The following is a 16,855-nucleotide window of genomic DNA, read 5'->3' on the forward strand; positions in this document are numbered from 1 at the left end:
CGGGGAGACTGGGACCATAGGCCTCTGCCTACTTCCAGAAGCCTGTGCAAAGAACCTGTACAATAAATCTGAAAGCACTTCGAGGGACAATAGTTTTAATAACTGTAGAAAACAGTGTCTAAGATCTCTACCTTGGAACACTCCAGGAGGAAAGCTGCTTTCTCTGCCTGTGGAAACAAGACCTCCTTTCTTGGGTTCAGTTTCCTCATCAGAGAACCAAATCCCTTGTACCTTCTGGAGGCGGAGAAGCAACACTCCTGGCACCCAGTGGGCCGCATGTTGTAAGCCCCGATTATAGACTTACTGCTGTGTGGTTTTTCCATATGGTTTTCTCAAACTAGAATCCTGAACATCCGATCTCCGTTCTCCCTGCATGCGTGCTGAACAGCAGGGGTATAAGAAGTTGGCTTTAATGGTATTTAATCTAAGATTCCCGATAGTCCTCTAAATCTGCCTCACCAGCCGGCACCCAAGTACAAAACGCATGGCCTCAATTAGCACCAGAACCTTCCGCTCCCCCGCCCCACCCAGCAAGCCTCCTGTTCAGCCATTCTGCAGCAGCAGAGAGGACCTGAGCCTTGTCAAAGCTTGGGGGGTGGGTGAATACTTCCCAGTCCTGTGCTAAGAAAGGCAGGGAGGGTATTTGATGCTTTGGGGTAAGGGGGAAACAGTTGTAAGAAAGATAGGATTCCAGAACACCTGGTGGAGAATTCAAAAACACTTCTATCTCAAGCAAAGTGGGGAGCTCAGAGCAGCATGATCAGTGAAAAATTTGTAATTTAAAAATAATAATAAAGTGGGGCTGGAGAGATGGCTCAGTGGTTAAGAGCACTGGCTGCTCTTGCAGAGGACCCGGGTTCGATTCCAAGCACCCATACGGCGGCTATGAACTGTCCTCAACTCCAGTTCCAGGGGAATCCAACGCCCTCTTCTGACCTCTGCAGCATTGCACAACACGGGTGCACTCACATACATGCAGGCAATACACTCGTACACATAAAATAAAAATAATAAAATAAAATTTAAATAATAATAATAATAATAATAATAATAATAATAAAGCCAATGGCACACAAGGGATGAACAGCAGCCCCTTATAAGGGCCCTTTTCCAAGCCAAGGTAGCCTGAATTCTTCCTTAGCATTGCTGAAGGCTGGCAGTAAAGCTTGACTGTTTGAGCCATGTCCTTACATTTGACAGACACATAGGCAGGCTCCAGGCGGTGAATGGGGCACTGCCCCACAGTCCTCAGCAACTCACAGGCTACAAGTGGAGGCCCAGTTTTCCCTGTAGAGACTTGTCAGAGATTCCTCAGGTGGGTGTCAGCTATAGACCCCTGTCGGCAGGAACCCAAATGAAGGAAGCACTCGAAGTGGGGGAAGAAGAAAGAAAGCACCAGGAAGCTGATATGCTCTGAGGCAGCTGCCTAAGACCACACCTGGGGAAGAGGTGGGCCTAGTGCCCATCATCCTTCAGAGGGACTTCCTGAGTCTGCTTAGGTTGAAGCATATTCTCTGACGTGGTTGGACATCTTCTCCTGGCAGAAGATGGTCGTGGAGCAGGAGGCATGGTCTGTGCTTTGGGGATATAGTAGGTGTACAACAGATATTTCCTGTCTTCTTTTTGTCCTTCTCTCCTTTGAATCCTTCTTCCTTCCATTCTTTTCTTCTTCCCATCCTTCTTTTGTCTCTCCAAGAATATAAAAGTGTTCTTTATCTTGTAAGGAACACACACACACACACACACACACACACACACACACACAATATCCAGTTGTCCCCATATAGTAACATTTGGGTCCTATTCTTACAGGATACAGCTTCTGTTGCCTTAAATGATGGGGAAGAACATTGTCATTTCCATAAAGCCCAGGACTATCCTACCACAGCACCTCCATTCTCCTGAGAGGAACAGAGAACACAGCATGTTCTCATGAATGCCAGGCAATGAAAGAGGTGACCCTGTACAGTCTAGCCAGGTTCCTGTCATGAGACAGGCAGGGAATCCTGGAGAAGGGCCCAGGATTGGAAAATAAGGTGGCAAAGCTCTGGTTCCCAGCTACACATGGAACTTCTCCATCCCCAGCTCTGCTCCTTTCGTGTGTTTCAGGGATAGTCTTCAGGAAGCACAGCAATTCCTGGCTCTCCTTCACAAGCCTTCCCTTAGCCCTGTTCCTACCACAGGCAGAGTTCTCCCTAGAACATCTGAGTCCCTCTTCAGCACCCTCATACCCCAGGCAACTGCTCATCCATTGAATCCATGCAGCTGAAAACACCTCTTGCCACCCCTCACAGCCTGCAGGATGCTGTCTTCTTAGATTACAGCTGTCCCCAATCGGATGAGATCACCAGATCTTTGGGGTTCCCTCAGGAGAGGGGCTTTCATGGCTCTTAGCAGCCTTTCTAGGAGAGCTTTGTGCCCTTGCCTTTTTCTACCCCCAACAAGTCACACATACCATCCCGCCTCAACACACACACACACACACACACACACACACACACACACACAAAACCATTCACCCTTCCAAGACAGAGATCATCTCTTCCCATGCACACTGTAGGGATTTTTGCTAAGGTCGATGCCCAAGTGCAAAACTACAGTGGGAAGAACTATCAGTCCATTCCTAACAGCATATGGCATGTGGAGCACTAACAACCAGTATTAGCTGAGGCTGAGGACAGACTGAAACAGAGACTGGAATTTAGTGATAATAACAGCCACCCCCACAGCAGTGATGATCATCTGGAATATTTGATAGGCAGTTTCAAACCTTGTCTTGATTAATCCTCACACTCATAAGATAACTTTTTTTTAAAATTTTATGTGTATGAGTGTATTGCCTGCATGTGTGTGAGTGCACCCATGTCGTGCAATGCCGTGGAGGTCAGAAGAGGGCTTTGGATTCCCCTGGAACTGGAGTTAAGGACGGTTCTTAGCCACCATGTGGGTGCTGGGAATTGAATCTGGGTCCTCTACAAGAGCAGTCAGTGCTCTTAACCGCTGAGCCATCTCTCCAGCTCCGAGATAACTATTTTTATGGGTGCCATATTATAGACAGGAATCACCAACCACAGAAAGCTTAGTAGCACACACTCAAGCAGCATGCTGTATGGACTCTTGTGATGATAACTGATTATTCAGTGGATACTGGTTAAGAATGCACCTTCTCTAAATAAAATCCCTAAGATTTCTCTAGATCCATAGGTGGAGGGAAGCTCAAACATCAGTGGGTCTGCAACCTCTGCAGAGCAGATGAAAAGCAGGATTGGATTTAAACTTCTTTTGCCCTAGCCAAGGTCACTGCCTGCCTCCTAAACTTTCCCTTTGAAGATAATAGATCTGGTCAGTTTTAAAGGGAAAGAAGTGAGATGGGAAACCAACAAGCCCCTGGAAGTTTGGCTGCCTAACTAAACAGTGATTATGTGCTCATCAATGAATCATAGACAGGAGAGAGGCAACAGCCTCCTGGGTCACATGGACACACGCACGCGTGCACGCGCATACACACACACACACACACACACACACACACACACACACACACACACACACACATCTTCTGCGAGTAATTCTCCAGTCTAATTAGAAATGACCAAGCAATGGGGTTCCCACCACTGCCTCTTGGGGAACTACTCTGCCGTCTAAGAGACCTAATTATTAGGAAATTGATCATTATATTTATACTAAATTCTTCTCCACACAGCTGTAGCACATCACTTCTTAATCGTTCTCCTTTTGACCCTGCCTTCTCCTCCCCCAAACAATTCCTCTTAAGTACTTCAATGACTTTTTCCCTCTGCTGACTCCCAGCCTGCCCACCTGGGAATGAAGTAGAGAGGAAAGAGAGCTGTGTGATGACGGAAGAGGAAGGAACAGAGGCTTGGTAGCCCGGGGGGTGGTTCAGCCCACCGAAGGCCCGTGTGTCACTCAGAAGCCAGCACAGACAGCAGACCACAGAGCTCGGTGTCCCTCGCAGCAGGTGTCCAGCAAAGCAAAAGGCACAACCCACTGTAACCATAGCCACTGCTGGGTCCCAGCAAGTCAAACGGAGCAGATGTATGAAGAGGGGAAGTAGGTGGCTGGCAGCGGTTCCCAATATTAGCATCATTCCCCCTGGCACAAGAATGCTGGCCCAGAACCAGCAAAACCTGCACTCTCAATTTAGGCAGGAGGAAAGAAGAAAGCTAAGAAACACTAAACCAAGCTCACAGGGCCCCTGCACAGGTTTGGCCAGCCCTACCTCACTGTAATCAGCGTTGTGGAGAGCCCCCAACCCATGCTCCGTGTGGTACATTGCAGCATCATAGTACCTGTGCCCTCCAAAAGTCCTCTCTAGGGCTGAGGAGGAAACAGCACCTCTCCACAGAGTGGCGAAGCTTTTGCCCTGCACAAGCCTGGGCTGGGCAGTGGCCAGTGGAGCAGGAAATTCAATCGACCTGCCATTACTCAAACCAAAACTAGGACCACGTTTTGTGTAACTTACACAAAAGCAGTGTACATGCCAGCAGCTGTTCTGGCTAAGAGGTTGCCCGTCTATACCTGTTTTACTGATCTAAGATAATATGAAACACTCAAGCACCACTGTAGTCATAATTGTCTATATTGTGTACATCTCTGTTCAACTGACATGGGCATATAAGTTCACTGAAAGTAGTAGTCAGGTTTTAATTTTTTTGATTTACTTCTTTATTATTTTTATGTGTGTGAGTGTTTTGCCTGCATGTATGTTAAGTGCACCGTGTGCATGCAATGCCCACAGAACCAGAAGGGGGAATCAGAGCCATTGGGACTGGAGTTAGAGATGGTTGTTAGCTGCCCTGTGTGGGTCCTCTGCAAGAACAGCCAGTGCTTTTAACCACTGAGTCACCTCTCCAGCCCCAGTAATCAGGTTTTAAACTTACACAGCAATCCCCACAGCCTGTGGTGTTACCAAGCCAGTGGTACCAAGCCTGTATCATGAATGTTTGCTAGTGAGCCTCAGGACTCTGAAGGCTGGAGCTCAGCAGGAACACCTTGGCCCCACAGTTTTGTGACTCTCCCCTCTACCTTCCCCTTCACGCTCCTTGCTTTCTCCTTGCTTTTCTACAAGTTATTTATCATGTACTTCTGAAGAATTCCACCTAGCTATCTGCTAGTGGAGTCTTAGCCAGCAAAGAGTCAGAGATGTCACAAATTTGAGACCCTCTAATCCAGCTTACTTCCCTTCCAGAGGAAAAACTTGGGCCAAATAATGTCAGTTTGTGTCACAGTAGAAACCTTTTTTCTTTTTTCTTTTTTTTCCAAGAAACACATTTGAAGATATACTACGTGTAAAGATATACTATGTTAGATAGTATATACTATCTGTAAGATATACTATGTTAGTCGTAATGGCTGCTAAGGTTTCTAAGGCTTAATTACTGAGGTCAGGAAATCTACAGCTTTGCGGAACAGACTGAGATATGCACCACAATCTCCAGTACAATGAATGCTTTAATAAAAAGTTGGATAAAGCCTCTCATAAGTCATAAGTTAGGGGAAAGAAATCAAAAGACAGTGGGAGTCTCCTAAGAGAGGAGACCCTCCAATCAAGTCTGGAAGGATGAATGGGAACTAGCTAGAAAGAGGTTCAGAAAGTACATAGTGAGCAGTATGGGTGGAAGTCAAGGGGCACAAAGTTAAAGGACAAGAGGAAGAAAATGAGCCTGGAGAGGCAGATGATTAAAAAAAAAAAAAAGGCCAGGACTGTGTAAAGGAATGTAATCTGATCTTCAGACCATCTTTGGAAGTCACCAGAGGATTTTGTTCAGAGGAATTTCAGTATTAAACCTAGTATTTTACAGAAGGAAAAACTGCAGACAGTGCCATGTAAGCAACTAGGACTCCGTGAGTTTGTCTAGTCACAAATTGATAACAAATTAAACTAAGATGCTAAATGAGGGGTTTAGTGTAAAGAGGGGCAATTTTAGGGAACATTTTAAAATAATATTTTTATTAATTCTTTGATAACTTTATACAATATTTTTTATCATATTCACATCTCTCTCCCCCATCTCCTCTCAGCTTCACCCCCACCTCCCTACCCCCAAACTTCATGTCCTCTCTCATTCTTTTAAAGCCCATTGACTCCAATTTGTGTTGCTCAAATACACTTGGGTGTGGGCCCATCCCCTGGAGCATGGCCAACCTACCAAAGCCCGCACCCTTAAAGAGAACCGACTCCCTCTGTCCCAGCAGCTATCAGTAGTTAACAGTTCCTCACCAAGGGAGGGACTTCTTGCCCATCTCCCTGCTCCATGCTGGGTTGTTGTCTGGCTTGAGTTTGTACAGACCTTGTGCAAACTGTCAAAACCTCTCTGAGTTCATATGTGCAACTGCCCTATTGTGCCCAGAAACCACAGTAGCCTGGTAGTCATCTGCTGCCTCTTTCAATCTTTTCACCCCCTCTTCCATAACGATCCCTGATTCTTGGGAAGAGAGGTATGGCATGGGCATCCCATTTAAGGCTGAGAACTCTGCCTATTCACCAGATGTGTTCATCATCATCTACTGCAAAAAGAGGCTTCTCTGATGAGATTTGAGAGATGGGTATAACAATAAGTCATTAGGAGTCAGTTTAATGCTATGTCCATTTAGCAGAATAATAATAGTAGGCTCACCTACTATGGTAAGGTCTATGACCTATCTAGTCAAAGATTCTTGGCCCCAATAACAGCACCGGGAATGGGCTACTTTTGTGAAGCAGTTCTTAAATCCAATCAGAAAGTATTTGGTTGCCTCCATAACCTTGGTGCCACTGTTGCACCAGTGGCCCTATCTTGCCAAGCCAGTCACTACTATAGCTCCTAGGGCTGACTTCTGAGTTATCTCACTCAGGATGATTGCTTCCAGCTCCCTTCATTTACCTGTAACTTTTATAATTTTGTTTTTCTCAGCAGCTGAATAATATTCCATTGTATAAATGTACCACATTCTCATTATCCATTTATCAGCTGATGGACTGATAAACATAAAGCTCATTTCCATTCCTTGGATATTGAGAACAGAGCAGCAATAAACATGTATGAGCAAGTATCTGTGTAGTAGGACATAGAGTCCTCTGGGTATGTGCCCTGCAGTGGTATAGTTAGATCATGTAGTGCATCTATTTCTAGCTTTTTGAAGAACCTCTACACTAATTTTCACAGGGGCTGCACCAGTTTGCACTCCACCAGCAGTGACTAAGTGTTCCCTCTTCCCCACATCCATACCAGCATTTGTTGTCATTTTTCATTTTTTATCTTAACCATTATGACTAGAGTGAAGTGAAATCTCAAAGTAGTTTTAACTGGTAGTTCCCTGATGACTAAGGATATTGAACATTTAAAAAATATTTCTCAGCCATTTGCCTCTCACCTTTGAGAACTCTCTGTTTAGTTCCTTGCCCCCAATTTTAATTGGGCTGTTTCGTTTCCTGATGCTTTGGGGGTTCTTTGTATATTCTAGATTCTAACTTGTCAGATACATAGCTGGCAAGGATTTTTTCTTAGGGGACATTTTTAAGATTGATACTATTGGTTGTGTATGAAATAGATAACAAAGAAGATTCAAAAATGATTATGAGTTTTCTATTTGATTAACTATATAAATATTCTTAGCAGAAGAGAGAATATCTAAAAAATTTGGTTTGTGGGAAAGACAATTGGATTTGGAGAATCTTGAACTTGAAGGACTGGATATGTAGTTCCTCGGGGAAGCATTGAAACAAGGACATGGGCCTCACAAGGGAATGTCTAGATGCAGCAGAATCCTCAGGAGAGGCTGATGGAAGATGGAGGTGAGAAATGAGGGCATGGGATGGAAGCTGAGCATGAGGCACATTACATAAGGGCAGGAAAGAGAGAGATGCCAAGCAGGGAAGAGACCGGAGAAGATCCGTCATCGAACAGCTCCAGCAGTCAAAGTAAGGTTGGAAATCTTAAATTTTTAATGATGTAGTTCATTCCCACTGGGAAATTTCTTCTGTAGTTCTTAGATGCCCAGGACAGGAAATAGAAAGGAGGGTGGGAGGAAGGTAAGGAGGGATATCGAAAAAAAATAAAACAAGAAGTCAAAGGAGAGGGAGAATGGATTGCTTTGAGAGAGTAGTTGGAATTACTTCCCACCGGGCAGGAAGAGGAATGAAGCTGGGGGAGTGGCACACTGCTAACCAAGGAAAGGTCAAGGGACAGAGAATCCCAAGGAGACCAGAGTGTGTTTCAAGGGTGTGAAAGTGGAGGCTGATAGAAGGGTCAGAGGTTGTGGTCAGAAAGGAGAATTTCAGAATTCACAATTTCAAAAACAGAGCAACTCCACTGGTGACAAGGGTTGTTGCTGTGGGAGCAGCTGCTAAAGGGCAGTGGAGGTGGAGGTTGCTGGAGACACTACCAGACCCATGTGGCTGAACCATTGGACCAGGCCCTCTATGGGACAAGGCTGCAGTAGTCAGCAGGGAGAAAACACCATGGTTATGTCCAAATACTTCTACTACGACTCAGGAGGATAGGGATAATTCTTTACAAACACCCATCTATCCTTGTGGCCCATGTCAAGGTCGTGTCCTGGGAGCCTAGAATTGTTTCACTAGCAGGACATTCAGGAGACTTGTTCTACACTGTGGCTTTCTAAATCAGCAGTTCTGTATGACACTTGCTATACATCGCTGTAACTCCTGAGACAACTGATGACCCCAAGTACACGTTGAGATGGGCGTGAGTAAACGTGCCGCAGTACCACTTAGAAGGGTTTCCTCCATCTTCTGCAGCTAACATCTCTTTCAACACTGCAGAAAAGCTTATATGTTGAAGAGAAACATTTCCCTTTTAAAGATTTAATTTTTGTTTTTAATTGTCTGTGTCTCTGGGGACAGGGTACATACACATGAGTACGGGTGCACTTGGAATCCAGGTGTGTCAATCCCCTGGAGCTGGACTCACAGGCAGTTCTGAGCTGCCTGGTAAGGTACTGAGAACTGAACTCAGGTACTTTGGAAGAGCATTTCAAGTCTTAGCCACCAAGCCATCTCTCCAGCCTTGAGAAAAATTTCCATTTCGATGTTCTATATTTTCTACTACAGTGTATAAGAGAGTTTTAATGTTTTTCTGCCCTCAGTCCTCTTTCCTGCAGTGCTACAACTTACGTCGAGCTGCTTAACAAATAAACACCTAGTACAACAAGACTCAGCTTTTGGAAAGATGACTAGCCAAGCCTGGCCGTTTGTATTGGACAAAAAACAGAACACAGTATTTAAAGACTTACAAAAATACTGGGTCTGAAATAAGCACACATGACCTGAGGGTTTGGATAAAAGGTCAGTTTCATGTGGTGATGACCCAACAGAGGCTAATGAACACTTTTATGAGACTCTAACCATTAAAGAGCCTGTGCCAGTACTGACCTTACTCATTTTGGTTTCCTCGTTCCAGGGCAAAATTTGAGAATGTCTCAAAAATTCATTTCTATAGACTCTCCAGGGCTCTTCACATAAAAGAAAACTAAGAGTTAAAAAGTACTTCCCAACACCATTAGAAGCCTTAAGCATGCGGCTGCCACCATGGGCACAGAGGATTCAATTTGCCCCAAGCTCAACTATTGAAGTATTCAGCAGACATTTAATAATTAAGACCATAATTGCTCAGAAAGATACACTTCATAAAAGCTCGATGGACTTTCTCTCCCTTAATACAGAAAACATTAGAGATGTTTCAACTAAATGTCGACATTTTGAAGCCTATCTTTGTAATATTGGAGAAATCCATCATAGGTTTAACAAGAACAATAGACCTCAGGTCATTCAAGAACAATGACATTTAATAAGCCCTCTAGGACCTTGCTGCAATTTGAATGCTTGTCCCCTTCAAAATGCATGTAGAAATTTAATTGTCACTGTAACTTTATTAAGAAGAGGGTCTTTGGGGAAGTAATTAGTCCATGAGGGCTCCACCCACATGAGTGAGTTTGCCACCATCATGAAAGGATCAGTTCAGACATACTTCTGCTCTCTCTCTCTCTCTCTCTCTCTCTCTCTCTCTCTCTCTCTCTCCCTGGTTTTTCCTCCTTCAGTTTTTCCCATTTCACAGGAGTGTGTTTGCCCCACTCATAAAAGAATCTTGTCAGACATACTTCTCCTCTCTCTCTCTCTCTCTCTCTCTCTCTCTCTCTCTCTCAGCTATTCTGCCTTCCTCCATGAAATGGCACATCAAGCCTCACCAGGGGCTCACACCTTGATCTTGAGTTTCCCAACTCCCAGAACTCTGAAACAAATTTCTGCTCACTGTAAATGACCTGGTCTGCTGTATCCCGATATAGCAGATGAAGGAAGTCCTCATCTTTCAGCCTAGTTTCTTTCTAATGTCTCCACCAAAGAATCACACAAGAATCCTTCCTCTCTTCCAGTTTCTGTCCTATAAGTACCAGATGTCACCTCTTCCAGGAAGCTTTCTTCAAATTGCCCTTGGCATTTCTCCTTTCTAAGGGAAAGGAGAGTTTACTAGGGTTGGGAATACCATGTATGAAGTGAACAGCCTTTTTTTCAGGCAATGAATGCTTGATGTAAAAAATGAGCATTCTCCAAATTCAGGATAGACTCACTGGAAATGAGTAACAAAGAGGAAGGATGGAGAGAGGAAGGCAGGAAAGTGTTTTATAATTATATGAGGTGTTCCTGTACTCCTTAACTATTCACTACTACAGTTATGCATTTTTATACAATACTGACATAACATTATTGGGGTGTGGCATCATATGCCCCATGGTATTATAAATTAGATAAGTTATGTATATAACATTATTTCCAAAACTGAGTAGCCATACCAGTGCTCAGATCCTGGTTTTCACACCATTCCCTGGGTCTCTTAGGAAAATGGCTATTCCAGGACTGGCATAGGGCATGCGAACATGATGAAATTAAAGCATGTGAGCACAGGAACATGGTGAGACTAAAACATCCAACCACACTGGAATGCCCAGAAATGACAGGAAAACAAATGGATGGGGATGCATCAGAGACACAGAGGCCAATAAGAGAGAATACCAATGGCCAAAACGGGAATAATTTGAAGAATAAAATAAACAGCAGGTCAAATTGCAATCCAAAATATAACATAAGTCACACTGATACAAATAAACGATTGGCTAAATAGCTGGGAAAAGCAATAAAACTCTTTTCTAGAACCATTCCAAATAATTCTGTAGACGTGTCCGACTGAGAGATGGAGCCTAACTCTTCTCAACTCAACCCCTCTCTTGTGTGGGCTGCTCCTAGAGATTTGCCTCCAAGCAGAAGCACATAGAAGAAGGGGTAGGCTTAGAGGGGAGGAAGATGGCAAACAGAGCCTTGACCAAGTGATCAAGGCGATGTCATCGGTAGGAGATACAGTACAGCTCAAATACAGTACTCTTGGGCCAGCATGACGAGGGCGTGGTGTCTCTGTGGTCCTCCTCCAGAAGCATATGGCCCCATCTAACCATGAGAGAAGCACCAAATCCAAATGGAGCGATCATCTACAAAATACCTGACAGTACTCAACACCATCCAGGTCATCAAAAACAAGGAAAATTTTAGAAACTATCACAGACCAGAGATTAAGGAGACATGAAAGCTAATTGCTCTCTCAGATAGGATCCCAAATATCACAACATGGGAACTTATCTTACAGTCTAAACAGAAGGCAGATTTACTTGATAGTGATGTACTAATGTTGGTTCTTTAGTTATGAAAAGGGAACTATAAAAAACATGAGGTGTTAGTTGCAGGAGAAGTTGAGTGAGAGGCATTCAGGGACACTGTGCTGTCCGAATCATTTTTGCTAGCCTGAAACTATGCTAATGTAATTTAAAGTAGATGGATGAAAAACTGATCAGCATAGAATGTTATAGCAAGGACTAATGTACGAAACCACCTAACCAAATCCTTCGTCCCATGCAGAAACTAAGGCCCAGAATGGTTTGATGACATCGTCAAGGTCACATTGTGAGGAAAACCAAGGCCATAATGGTGCCAGCATCTTAGTCCCACCACACGACCTTCCTCTATGATATGCTGGGGGTGAGAATGCTCCAAACAGAAGATGATTGTTAACTTTGGAAAGGCTCAAATAGTGCACTTGAGGGGAAGGAGATAGGGCCAGGGGGACCCATGGCCTAAGAAAAGTCTTGGCAACCAGAGGCAGTGCCTACCAAGGCTCCATGGGCAGAATTCGTCTGAGCTTTTCATTGGCTTAAGAGACTAAGAGTGTCTTATTTTGTTTATTATCCCTTTTTCTTCTGAAGGAAAAAATAGAACCTTGGTTCAAGAATTAGTTGGGAGCCAGCAAAAAATGAATAGTGATGAGGCTATTTCTATCAAAATAGCTTCATTACCATTCTGGTGTCTGATAAAACCAAATGTTCAATTCTCTCTAGTAAGAAAGGTGCTAAAGGCAGCGTCCTTCTACCTTTTGTAAAGAAAGAATCTATAGCTGGAATATTTTAAAGATGTCCCCATTCACACATATACATTTCTGATTGAACCAAATTGGGACGCACATTTTCTTTAGTGACTTCTTAAATAATCCAAAGGGATAGGGGAATTTCAGTAGTCTAGGGCTTCTTAAATGCTTGGTTTTAAAATAATACTACTAAAAGGACACATACTTGAGAATGCTATCAGAATTTGTCCTAATTCTAATGGTGAATTTTTTTTAAATTTAGAATGCTAATGGGACTTGGCTGTGGACCAGGCGTCAGGAATTGTGTAAAACTATTAAAATTCTCCTTGATGTTTTTCAGCCACAGAAGAGCAGGGACTGTTGGCTACACGTGGTAGCTCAAGAATCTGTCAGCTGAACTCCTTTCCTAGCCTGACTACCCTGGGTCTTTCTCCAAAGGAGAGAGGCAGTCAGAGTTTTAGTTCTCCGACACCCAGATGTAGAGTCACAGTGTAAAGGCCAGTGGCCCTGACAGGAGCTGCTTTCTATATAGTTGAGCATTTGCCTGCCGTCCCTTCCTCTGCCAGTAATCAAAGCCTGTCCTGAAGAAAGGACAGAGGACAACAGGGTCCAAATTAAAATACATGTCTATTTCAAACTATAGGAAACAAATTCCAACCTAAAGTTCCCCCAGGGAAGCATTATAATTGTAACAGGATATTATTTATTTCCTCTAAGAAAAAAAAAAAAAGTGAATGGGCCAAAGCCCAGATCGGTCCATCGTGAATCATTCATCCCGTTTCCACCTGCCCCTTCCTCTGGCAGAAGAATCCCAGAAGTTTCTCCCTCAGCTCAGAGTCAGAGCCGCCCATCTGTCGGCTTGGTCAATCCAGGAACAGTTAACCTCAATGATTATTTTCCACTCAGTAGTAAAACCTTTCCTTCCACACAGCTGGAGAGCTCTGACTCTTCTTTTACTCTGCCAGCCATTTAAGCCAGAAACTGCAGGCAGGCTGAGTGCAGCACGTCACTTGTAAACTCTGCTTGCCAAGGCAGGAGGTCTGGAGGGGGTTCTCGGAGCCACTGCGATAGAGTCTTTTAACACTGAACAGTGCAAATTGTCCACCAGGGATAACTTGAAATGTTTCTTCAATGCACAGCGCCTGGTGCCTCTAGCCTGGCTCCAACTGAGTTTCACCACTTACGAGGGACGCTTACAGAACAGCCTTATGGAAGCTCCCTGGCTGTAGCAAAAGAGGCAGCTACAAAGAAATTAGGGAAAATTCAAGGTGAGAGACAAAAGATTAAGAATCTTCTTGCAAAACTGTGATTGTTTGCCTCTGAGCAAGGTATCATTTTGGTACACGTGAGCACATACACACACACACACACACACACACACACACAGTTACTGAAGGCAAATCCATTCGTTAATGTTCAACTCTCCTAGCTTGCTACGGAATGGACTAGCAATAAAGGGCAGATCAGTTCTTTAAGGCAGACACACCACTGATAAATCAGAAACAATAAAGCTGGAGACAGGCTTGCTCGGCCCCAGCTGGTATTGCTTATATCTGTCCTAAGCAATCAGGGATCACGAAGAAACTTCTTTTTGGAACTCCTAACCACAAGACTTCACAGTGACCGCCTCAATCCCACATGCCCATGTGCTGAAGGGGGATGCTGGGGAGTGGATACCTTTATTCTTTTTGACAAGATCAATCAGTCTCTCTGTAATCTCCTCATGGCCTGCTTCTCCCCAGCCAGCGCCCATCCTCCATCTCACTCCCATATCCAAGAATGAAGTATGAAAACAATGAGGCAATGTCTCTCACCTTCTCCCTTGCCAGGAGCTAGCCAAACCTTGATATTCCCTGGAAGACAGAAGACCTCAAGGAAGTGGGCACAGTCCTCTTCAACAGGGTAAGTAGAAACACTACATCCCGAGATCCAGAGAAGTCAAAATCATGCATAGCGCACCCTGGTCCTCAAATATTGGAGTCTTGTGCTTCTACCAAGCCAACTAACTAGATTTCTAGAACTCTCCTATATCGAACTGAAACCTGGCAGAGTGCAGGAGTTGGGTGACCGGAAATCAGCCAGGGTAACTGCAAATCCGCTTGCCCCCGCCCCCCAGCCGAGCAACAGCAGAGGTTCTCTAGACAGAAGCAAGCCTTCTCTCCCACCACATCATTTCTCTCACACCTGTTCACAACAGAACCCTGGACCCATTTGCTTCCAGTGTAGAAACCCACTCCTAGCACATGACTTTGCAAATAGCTTCTTTCCCATGTTCTCATTGTGGGGGCCACAATGGCATCTAATTTTCATTAATTACTGCAGCCTCTACCTATTGTCAGTCATCAAAGCCTGCCATATGGTTGCCATCAGGTGCGCTCAAGTTCCTATTATGTGGCATTCCCGGATACCCTAAATAGATATTGCAGAATCTGCTTGTGTTTTTTTCAGGACCACTTATGTTTCAAAGAAACTCATTCTGCTTCAAGAGATTGCTAAAGGCTGGCTTTCTGCTCAGTGCTGTGCTCCACTGAAAACCCCCAAGCTTCCTATTGAATGCAGCTTCCTTTCTCCCCAACCCCACTACTGTGCAGAGAGAGAGTCCTGTAGGAGTGTTTTCCTACCATTTGGGGCAGATGAGCATTCAGGAGGATGCCAGCAAGATCAGTGAGAAGGTGCCTCAACTCCCAGTCAAAACTAAGAGAGCAAGAATAATCCAGAAGATCATGAAGAAATCATGTCCATAAACTGGCACATCTTACATAACTCTGAAGAAATCCTTTTAAATACTATTTTTTAATATTTTATTTATTACTTTTATTTTATGTGTATGCATGTATTGTCTGCATGTAGGTAAGTGCCCCCGTGTTGTGCAATGGCCACAGAGGACAGAAGAGGCTGTCGGATGCCCCGGAACTGGAATTACAGACAGTTGTTAGCTGCCATGTGGGTGCTGGGATTCAAACCAGGGTCTTCTGGCAGAGCAGTCAGTGTTCTTAACTGCTGAGCCGTCTCTTAAATACAATTGAATCAATCACTGACCAAAATGCAAACAGTTCCCATCTTTGCACTTTCTGGCTACTGTAAGAAGGCAATTTCATGAGGAATCCTCAAGCCATATAAGGTACTCATGGAGCAGCCCAGTTTATTTTGGCCTCATAAATGCATCAGCTGTCTAAACTGGAGTACCTCCATTTTTACCCCATCACCATGTATGCAACCCTGGGAAGATCCCTCTCTGGATCTTGACACTCTGAAGAAGGTACAGAGTCATGCATTCCCAATTGTTTAAACCCTGCATTAAATCCTGAGTTAGCTTGTCACCTGACAGGAATAATCCTCTATATGTAATTTCAGTGACTTTTGATTTAGTAGCCATATTTCTGGTGGCTGCATACAGACTAAAAACTAAATTGATGGCCAACTTTATAATTTTATAATAGCTTTACCATCGGTGGTATATTTCTGGAAAATTGCTCCAACATATAATTTTATCAATTGGAATATATAGATGTGTATACTTAAATAGCTATGCTGAATTTGATGTGTGTGTGTGTATGTGTGTGTGTGTGTGTGTTTGTGTGTGTGTGTGCTTCCTATTTCCACGATCAGCTTAAACTCACAGTTTTCAGGACCTGGGATCCCTGAAGAGTAAAGTAAACCATTAATTAATTCTACATGTAGGTTCAGACATGTATATATGCATACATATACATACATATATTTACATACATATAATCAAATGCATATGTGCAAGGTCATTAAGAAAATGGATCTTTGAGGAAGTACAGCATACACACTGTCTTAAATTTTATGGTCAGTAAAGCTTCAAGGTGCTTGCTGTCTTACTCAACATGGGTCCCAAATTACTTTCTAATTACCAAAGATTTTTAAATATTCCAAGTAACTTCCCAAATTTTCATTTTTCAGTCTGAGATCAGAGTAATCACTAGAACAAGTCACCCTCTGTTTTCCCAAAGACATACCTTCTTTAAAGACACCATTGTGACATGGGAACACTGCATTTGTTTGCTCTTTTTCAAGTTAACTTGAGTTACCAGTAAACGGCTATGCCTCTGTCAGGAAGTGATCCAATGTATTCAGTAATTTCTCAGCCTTTAGGTAGGGGGAGTACCTACACAGACAATGGTGATATCCAAGCTGGTCACTATGTCTCACAGCCATTTCATAAATAGAAATGGACCCCATTCAAGAAAAAATGAGTCACTAGAACAAAAGAGCAGGCCACTAACCAGGGCGAAAGGTCATATTTCTACAAACACCTGCTTGTTCTCAGATAACACCTGCTAGGAATCGCAAACAAAACACATGCAGGGCTGTATTGATAATGTCCTCTGCTCTCAGCTGTGAAGGGAGGCACAACACTCTTGGTATAGTTAAAGGCAAGATAATAGGTAGACAAACTCCCAGAG

Source organism: Nannospalax galili, unplaced genomic scaffold (assembly GCF_000622305.1).
Source record: "Nannospalax galili isolate Female #2095 unplaced genomic scaffold, S.galili_v1.0 scaffold20, whole genome shotgun sequence".
In the NCBI taxonomy this organism is placed as follows: Eukaryota; Metazoa; Chordata; class Mammalia; order Rodentia; family Spalacidae; genus Nannospalax; species Nannospalax galili.